Here is a 9,718-nt window from a genome sequence, read left to right on the forward strand (position 1 = left end):
GTCTGGTTTTGGTCTTGGTCTCAGAGGGTCTGGTTTTGGTCTTGGTCTCGAGGTGCCTGGTCTTGACTACAACACTGATTTGTATTCACCAGCGATAATTATAACGTTTGGAGTATGGGAAAGAGATTAATTTGCTTAACTCTTTTCTGTATATTTCTCGTGTGGTTTCCAGCTGCATGTTGACGCGTGCATGCAGCCGGAGGGTATATAAGGCGGAGAATTTTGAATGGAGAGAGTTTTTATGCGATTGGTGTCGGGAGAGGGAGTTTTTGGACTGCAGATCAGAGAGGGAGGATAAGCAGTATTTTGTGTGTTGTATATATTTCTGAACATCTTTTCACTTCGTATCAGCATCCAGTTGCAAGTATTATTGTTATTATTATTAATGGCAATTGAGTGCAGTTTAGTTATCACTTTTTGTATGATTTTATTTCTTTCATGTGGCAAGTTTGTTCCCAGACTTTAGTGTAATTACTCAGGGTATTATCAGGTTGCTGGTTTTTCTCATTCTTTTGTGTTCCATTATCTCTTTGTAAATATTGTAAACATCATTAGCTTGTACAATGTTATGTATTTTTCATTGTGTTTATTTTGCCCTTGCTAACGTCAACTAATTTTATTTACTTTCTGACCTGTTTTGCGAGACTAAAGTTAGTTTTTTTGTTTTTGTTTTTCATCAATTAACTATTTATTCAGTTCCCCTTTTACTTTATTTTTCTTAGGTTTTACGCAGTCAGATTTAGTTATCTTGTGTTGCTTACTCCCATCTCGTAACAGAGCGTGTGTGTGTGTGTGTGTGTGTGTGTGTGTGCATATGAAAGCTCATATTACCGATATTCACTTTAAATGTTCGAACCCACTACTCAAATCACAGGCAGCAAGAGACGAAAGCGCTACCGACCGAGCCACAATCGCCTAGTCACACGCCACCCATTGACTGCACACACCCTCACATACCACCACTTGGGAATGTTATGGGGGTGTATATTACGGTGCACTCTTAGCCCTTAATTAATCACCAAAAAGGGGTAAGGTAAAGCTCACAAGAAAACTAACTTTACTGTACACTATAACATACACACACAAAAGAAGAAACCAGGATTCGTTTTCCAAAACGGGAATTCATATAGGCCACAGAATACAAATATAAAACAAGTTATTTCTTACATAACCAGAATACACTCAATGGAGGCTAAGTACTCATAAAGCTCGAGGAAACTTGGAGACTTCGAAAATATAATCCAGATATGAAGCAGACACAAGTCTCAATGGAGGAGTGAATCATAAATGGGATATGGTGCACAGTGTTTTGTAATCAAAGTCACGTATTGAGTAATTTGTGAAAATACGAAGAAAAGTGCAACAGAATGTGACAAAAGTGTAACGTGGCTGGGACAAAAAAAAAAAAAAAAAAAAAAAAGTGAAAATGTGACAAAAGTTGTACAAATGACAAAATGTGAACAAATGTGTACAAAGGTGTCTTTGTCACATTATCCTCGAGCTTAGCAGACTTACTCCGCCTCTCTCGGCTAACTAACCACTAGGCTGTCTTAAGTGCAATTAGAGGCACCTGCTACCAATGGGAGCCTTACACATATTACACAGAACCAATGGCGTGCCATCAAGAAAGCAAAGAAAGCATTATTTAGGCTTTTATTGGCAGATACTTTCATTTTACTCCTCCCACACTATAAGTTACACCCACTATGTCGAGGACAAAAGGATTTTCTGCCCAATTTATGGGAAAAATAACCAGTGTGTTATCAGTCGAGAAGGCAAAGTTGACCGCTGGTAAACAAAGCTGAGGTCTGAGATTACCCTTAAAGCCAGCTAAACTGATAAGAAAAGATTTATCGATCTTGGTGGCTCACCTGTCTCCTTGCGTTATCATCTTATCTTCTATTTCACCCATTCGCTACTGGGGTAACTACACCAGTGACACCTCCTTTCCTGAGGAAAAAAATTTCCCAAGGGGAAATTTCTGGATACCTTACAATTTAAGTTCTGGACACATAAACCGCTAAAACATTCGAAACACCAGTAATATGTCTCAAATCAAGGGAGTATTCCTGCAAAAATATGGCCCAGCAGGTCAATCTAAGATTTTTGTCCTTATCGGGACAAAAATTTCACAGGGTGGTGATCAGTGTACACTGCAACATCGACTGACCCTGGACCGACGTACACAAAGAAGTGTTGAAGGGCGAGTATGAGTGCAAGGAGTTCTTTCTCAAGAGTTGAATAATTTCTCTGGGCCTTATTGAACTCTTAGGTAAAATAGCACACAGGCATCTCAAAGCCTTGATCATTATCCTGAAGCAAAACTACGCCAGCCCCTAGGCCATTGGCATCAAGCGCTAATTTAAAGAATTTATCAAAATTGGGCGCTTGAAGCACTGGGTGACTTAATAGGATGGCTTTGACTTTAGAATAAGCTTCCTTACAGTTTGGCTGCCACTCATACTTGATTCCTTTTCTTAACAAATCAGTGAGGAGAGTTACAAGATCAAAGAAGTTCAGGACAAAACGTCACTAGTACCCTACCATACTATAAATCGTTGCAACTCTCTCATATTTTTGGGTTGGGGGGAATTGACAATGGCCTGAACTTTAACATCGGGAGGCCTCACTTGGTCTAAACTGACCACATAACCTAGGTACTGCACTCGAGCCCTCACAAATTCACATTTAGTTAAATTAAGCACTAAATTAGCAGACGACAGTCTGCAGCAAGGCATCTAGTTGGCTCAAGTGTTGTTCCCAGGTGTCACTAAAACTAACATCATCAATGTAAGTGACACAACCTTTAACATCCTTGGTGAGATCATTTATCAGCCTCTGGAAGGTGGCAGGAGCATTCTTCGTTTACATAGTGCATGACCTTACATTTATAAGTATTGCCACCAACCACAAAACAGGAAATTTCTTGGGCCCTTTCTGTGAGTGGGACTTGCCAATATCCCTTCATCAAATCTAATTTTGTAATAAACTTAGCACTGCCTATTGCATCCACACAATCATCTACCCTAGTAAGTGGGTAGGTATCTGTCTTGGTAAGGGAGTTGACTTAACAATAATCAATACAAAAGCGATGTGACCTATCGGGTTTTGGAACCACTATGACCAGGGAGCACCACTCACTTTGACAGGACTCTATTAACCCTTGCTGCAACATGTAGTTCAGTTCCTCTTGAATGATGGTCTGCTTCTGAGGACTAGCCCATTAGGGGGACTGCTTCATAAGGCTGGCATCTCCAACGTCCACGTCATGCTGTGCCACCTCCGTCCGTCCTGGGGTGTCCCATAAGACATCAGGGAACTTCCTGAGAAGGGCAACAAGCTCGGCACACCCCTCTGCAGTCAAGTGGGAGAGTTTAGTCAGTGTACTCCAAGCTTCCTGGTTTTCTCTCCAACTGGTCATCTGGTCCAGAGTCAAAGGGCAGCCCTCGTCCTCCACCAACTCGACAGCTGACACCACGCATGCAGCACTAGGGGGGTCCATGTCTCGTCTGTGGTACTGCTTCAACATGTTTACATGGCACAATCTTTGTTCCTTCCTCCGGTCTGGGGTTAAAATTACATAATTTAATTCACCTACACTCCTCTCCACTACATAAGGGCCTGCAAAATTTGCCTGCTGAGGCTGACCTTGAATGGGAAGCAAAACAAGAACATGATCACCTGTGTGAAACACTCTGTTCCTAACATTCTTAGACTGGTCATACCACCTCTTCACCTTCTCCTGAGATTACTCCAAGTGTGCCCTGGCTGCTTCCATACTATAGGCCAATCTTTCTTTAAATTTTGACACATAGTCTAGCAAGTTAATTTGGTCATCATCCTTGACCCATTGTTCTTTGAGGAGTTTAAGAGGACCTCTTACTTCATGGCTAAAGATTAACTGAAATGGGGAGTAGCCCAAGGACTCACTTGGTGCCTCTCTGGTGGGAAAAAGTAGGAAAGGCAAACACTTGTCCCATTCCTTTTTCATCGAAACTCATCTTTTTAAGCATACTCTTCAAAATTTGGTGATACCTCTCAAATGCACCCTGACTCTAAGGATTATATGCTGAGCAAGTGATCTGGGAGATTCGTAACTACTTAAGGGTTTGTTTGAAAAGTCTGGAATTAAAATTACTGCCTTGATCTGCCTGAACTTCCTTAGGGAGACCAAAACGGGTAAAGAAGGTCAGCGTCTCTTTTACAACCAATTTAGCTGAAATATTTTTGAGGGGAATGGCTTCAGGATATCTAGTGGCCATGTCTACCACTGTGAGAATGTACTGGTGGCCTGAGAAGGTTTTAGGCAATGGGCCAACAATGTCCACAAGGACTCTAGTGAATGGGCCTCAAACACAGGTAGAGGAATCAAAGGAGCTGCAGGGATGGGCTTATTGCTCTTACCTACTAGCTGACAGGTGTGGCATGACCTACGGAACCGGGAGACATCTCGATGGATTCCAGGCTAGTAAAAGTGCTGCCAGATGCGGGGGACAGTCTTCCTCATCTCTAAGTGACCTGCTAAAGAAGAGTCATGAGCAATGGACATCATTTTTTCCCTATGGGGCTTTGGAACCACCACGTGATGTACAGTCTCCCACTCGTTATCATGAGCAACACTAGGAGGTTTCCATCTTCGCATTAACACGTTGTTTGGCCTTTAATAATAACATTCTGTCAATTCAGACTCACATTCATCTTCCCTAACAGCTGAGTTAATTAAAGTGGCAATCTCTGGATCAGATCATTGCATATCAGCTAACTTTGCACTTGCATCAGTCTTGGGAGAATCATCAACCTCTAAGTCATTTAACTGGGCAAAAAAGGTATCAACAATCCCAATAGCATGATCGGCATTGCCAATGCCATTACTATCAACACTATCATGGCTGGCCTTTGCCGTCATAGCTCTAGTTACAGCACATGCAGGAAACAATTTAGGATCCAACTCTTTAGTCCTATCCCAACTCAGGGTAGTTCTTGACATGCAGGGAACAGCACTCACCTGTCCTGCCAAGTCATTACCCAAAAGGAAAGTGACCCCTTGTACAGGAAGCTGGTCAACAACACCCACACACACTGAACCAGTAACTAACTCTGACCGGAGCTTCACCTCAACCAGGGGAGCAGATACAAACTCAGCTATACCCTGCAACAAGACACATTCATTAGGGTCAGCTACATCAACAATCCCCTTCAATATTAGTGACTGTGAAGCTCCCGTGTCTCTTAGTATAGTGACTTCCTTACCACTTTTTCCATCAAGTGGAACTAACCTCTCAGATATCAAATTAGCAAATAAATTATCTGGGGAGGAGTCACTTTATGTACTGCTTGGGGGAGGACAGTCTGATGGAGTCTTATTACCACTCTCACCTGAACCTGACGGCTGCACTGCTCCAGTCTTACTAGTGTCTAACAGTGGCGCTACAGGACTCTGTCTATCAGCCACTGACAGTTCCACCCTGGCCTTATCAACATTATGCACCTGCTGGGGTTGTGTCTGACTACCGCTAACAATATCTGTGGGTGGCTGCTCTCTGTTGATGTCGAAAGATCCCCAAGAGTTTATCAAAGTAATAGTTTTCACATTGAAACTTTTCTTTCATTTTTTTCCAGCACCAATTCTCCAAGTGCCCCATTTTCTGGCAATACTGGCAATACCTGACACTTTTTCTTGACCCTCTGGCAACACTGTCCTCACTTACTTTCGTGGAACTACCATGGTCAGGGGTTGCAGTGTTCCCACTAGTGTCACTTGACAGTAACTTGCCTTTACCATAAGTAGGGTTCACAGCAACTGGTTGGTTCACTTTCATACTCTTAACAAATGCCTATGAATTATACTATAATTATCTGCTACAACAACAGCCACAGCTAGGGTATCTAAATCTTTCTCCACTAGGTATGTATCTGTCCTACCAGTGAAGTTCTCCAAGATCATTAGCTCCCTCAGTTTACAGAAATCAAGTTTCTTAGAATGCAACCATTGATCAAATAAGTCTGTGAGTACTCTAGCATATTCCACATGAGTTTGATCTTTCTGTTTAATGGTAGATCTAAATTTAAGCCTATATGCCTCTGGCACGAATTCATATGCTCTTAGAATGGCCTCTTTCAAACGATCATAGTTGCTGTAGCACTTTGATCTGCAGATAAAGAAATGTAACCCTCTTGAGCCTTTCCTTTCAAAACACTCTGGAGCAGTACTGTCCAAGAGTCTTTTGGCCACGAGAGACGACCTGCCACTTTTTCAAACATATGGAAGTACTTAGTGTCATCCTGCTCATTAAAGGGATGTACTAGCTTAATGTTCCTAGCAACATCAAAAGATTCTCTTGCAGATGAACTAGTAGCTCTAGGTAAACTATCAGGGTGCATCAGTCTGAATTCGTGATCCATTTCCTTTTGTCTCATGTGAGCTTGTAATTCTGTTTCTCTCATTTTGTCTTGCACTTCAAGTTCTGTCAACTTAATTCTGGCTAGCTCAAGTTGCACATTGCCATCAGTATCATGAGCAGAAAATTCACTAGGGCCAGGAAACTCCGATGCCAAAGGCTCAGGGTCAACACCTTGCGCAGTATAAGATGGCTCAGAACTGACTATGGAGGACTCACTTTGCTCAAACATGGCATCCATTATTAAATCAAGTAACTTAGTCTTAGTGATTGAGGCCGAAACTCTCAACTGTAAGGCCTGGGCAAGCAATATGAGCTCGTGTGTTGTGAGTGTTTTCACTCTGGTTGGAAGGCTTAGAATCCAAAAATGCTTTCACATCGCTATTATTCATTAGGGCCATGATAACTGATAGTTAAGTAGGTAAGAGTAAGCACTGTGTATGTGGCCAAGGTTGCCAATATTGTCACAGAGCTATCCTGGCGAGGTCGCCAAATTGTTATGGGGGTGTGTATTATGGTGCACTCTTAGCCCTTAATTAATCACCAATAAGGGGTAAAGTCAAGCTCACAAGATAACTAACTAAACCCTCTCGCACACGATAAGTTTTGGTAAGTTCTCTAGCGCAACATTCTATCCGCCTGGCCACCCGGCCTTGCTGCCCGCGTGCGGCAAATAACACTTGTTCTTGCCTTATTTTTGCCACCCAAACATCAATATACTGCCATGAAACCTATCTCCTCTTATTCGTCGATGTTTGTTCTAGCTCGTAAGCACCACAAAAAGACAGGAAAACATGAATAAAACAACATTAGGTGGCCATGAATAAAAATTTTTCTACATCTATTTTAGTTCCCAATATCACCGTTCGAATGCTTACCATCATACAGGAAAATGTTATTAGAAGTTTTGTTAGAGAATTTCATCAGCTTTCTAATGAAAGAAATCCGGTTGTGATAAGATTTGTAATTTTTGAGAAAATTGCCGGAAACTGAAAGCCATTTTTGAAAAAAATTCAGGGAGCTTTTAAGACGTACTTTTCTCGCACACCTTATGTTCTTATTGCATAATATTATGCAGAATTTTACGAGCTTTCTCATTAGCATCTACTGGTTTCAATATGCCTCATAGTTAGCGAGTAAATCGGCAAAAACGACTGGGTACTCACGGCCGTGCATCACTTTCGTGATGCATGCACAATAATCATTATATTCCCGTCTTTTCATCAGAGATGTTATATTGTTATGTCCTGACCATGACAGTGCTGCAACAACAGATCAAATACAAGGCCACCAATGTAAAACATGTAGCCTATGCAGATGATCTCACGGGTGCTGGCAAGGTTAAGGATGTGAGAAAATGGTGGGACCTTGTAACATCTCATGGCCCTGAAATAGGTTACTACCCTAATGCCAGTAAGTCCATCCTGATCGTGAAACCAGCTTACTATCAAGATGCACAAGAAGCATTTAGAGGCACAAACTTGATAGTGACTAAGGAAAGTCAGAGGCATCTAGGGGCTGTGATTGGAACCAAGGAATTCAAAGACAAATATGTGAGTGACAAGGTAAAGACATGGGTAGAAGAAATTCATACACTATCCAGGCACGTAAAAACATAACCCCATGCAGCATACAGTGCATTTACCTATGGTGTAAAGCACAAGTGGACCTTCGTGATGAGGACCATACCAGACATCGAGTTGCTGCTACAACCACTGGAGGATGCGATCAGGGATTCATTCCTCCCATCTCTAACCAATGGCCACATCCCCACACCAGAAGAGAGGGACCTTCTAGCACTACCACCCAGGATGGGAGGCCTTGGCATTATAAATCCAGTAGCCGTGGCAAGCTATGAACACAGAAATTCACTCAGGCTCACCGAATCCTTGTTACAGAAGATCTGCGCCCAGGTTGAGACGAGTGAAATCAACCACCGAAGGCAGAAAGACATAAAGACTCTGATAAGCAAGGAGCGTGAAGCAAGACAAAAAGACCAACTGCAGCACATAATCGAACATCTAACACTGGACCAGTGCAGAAGAGTTGAAATTGCACAGGAGGTTGGGGCATCGAACTGGCTCACAACCCTGCCTCTCAAGGCAAAAGGCTTCCACTTCAACAAACAAGAATTTATTGATGCCATAGCCTTGAGATATGGGCGGCCAATATAGAACCTACCTCAACACTGTGCTTGTGGCACTGCCTTTGATGCAAACCATGCAATGGTATGCAAGAAGGGAGGCTCTGTTTGCATCCGACATGATGAAGTACACGACCTTACTACCAAATTGCTGCAGGAAATATGCCATGATGTCACGATTGAGCCAGCTCTGCTACCCCTGGACGGCGAGCACTTCACCCACAGAACAGCAAACACATCAAATGATGCAAGAGTGGATGTCAGTGCTCGAGGTTTCTGGACACGTGGGCAGAGGGCGTTCTTCGACATCAGGATATTCGATCCCATGGCAGCATGTCATCGTGAACTGTCTCTCGAAGCTGCACACAAGAGGAATGAGCAAGAAAAAAATAGAAATTATCAAGAAAGGATCCAACATGTGGACCACGGTCGATTCACTCCCCTTGTGTTCACGACATCAGGTGGGATGGGTCCAGAGGCAGTGAGATTCTATTCGAGACTGGCAGAGGTTCTTTCTGAGAAGAAACGTCAACCGCAGAGTTCTGTTATGGTCTGGATGAGATGTCGACTCTCATTCTCCCTCGTGAGGTCTGCTCTGCTATGTCTCAGGGGCACAAGATCATCAGCCCTCAGGCCTGTCTCTCTGGCGGGTATGGATTACGAAGCTACAGTGGTTGAGAGTCGCATAGATCAGCGACTCCAATAGTTTAATGTCTTTATTTACACTGTAATATCAATAAACAAAAAAAATAATAATAGTAATAGTACTGTAGATGGTTGGTAACCACAGCCGTTGGCGTGCTTGGGGCCAACGGATTGTAATATGAGAGTGAGTGTTAACCATCACATTACAACTCCAAATGGTGAACTGTATTAGGAAGGTTGGTTTTGATCTTCACAATATAATTCACCAATGGATGGAGGTGATTTTAAAAAAAAAAAAGTAGTAGCAGTAGCAGTAGTAGCAGTACAGTAGCAGCAGATGTAGTAGTAGTAGTAGTAGTGGAGTGAGAGGACGTGTGCCAGGCGCTCCGTGTTATCGCCTCGAAATCATAGTAAAAATGATTGTGGGCTCCTGGAAATTGATACCCACTCATGCATAAAGTGGACACTGATGCACATGTGAAAGAAAATCTTAAATATCAGCTATATAAAGCTCGGAAAATGTGCAAACTAC

The 9,718-nt window shown here is 42.6% G+C and overlaps 1 pseudogene; it reads left to right on the top strand.

Annotated features, from left to right (window-relative positions):
- The first annotated feature begins 7,651 nt into the window (after positions 1 to 7,651).
- On the top strand, positions 7,652 to 9,247 carry LOC145398076 (uncharacterized; annotated as a pseudogene).
- The last annotated feature ends 471 nt before the right edge of the window (positions 9,248 to 9,718 follow it).

Source organism: Coenobita brevimanus, chromosome 44, assembly GCF_032717465.1.
Source record: "Coenobita brevimanus isolate Jiangsu-jjx chromosome 44, ASM3271746v2, whole genome shotgun sequence".
Lineage (NCBI taxonomy): Eukaryota > Metazoa > Arthropoda > Malacostraca > Decapoda > Coenobitidae > Coenobita > Coenobita brevimanus.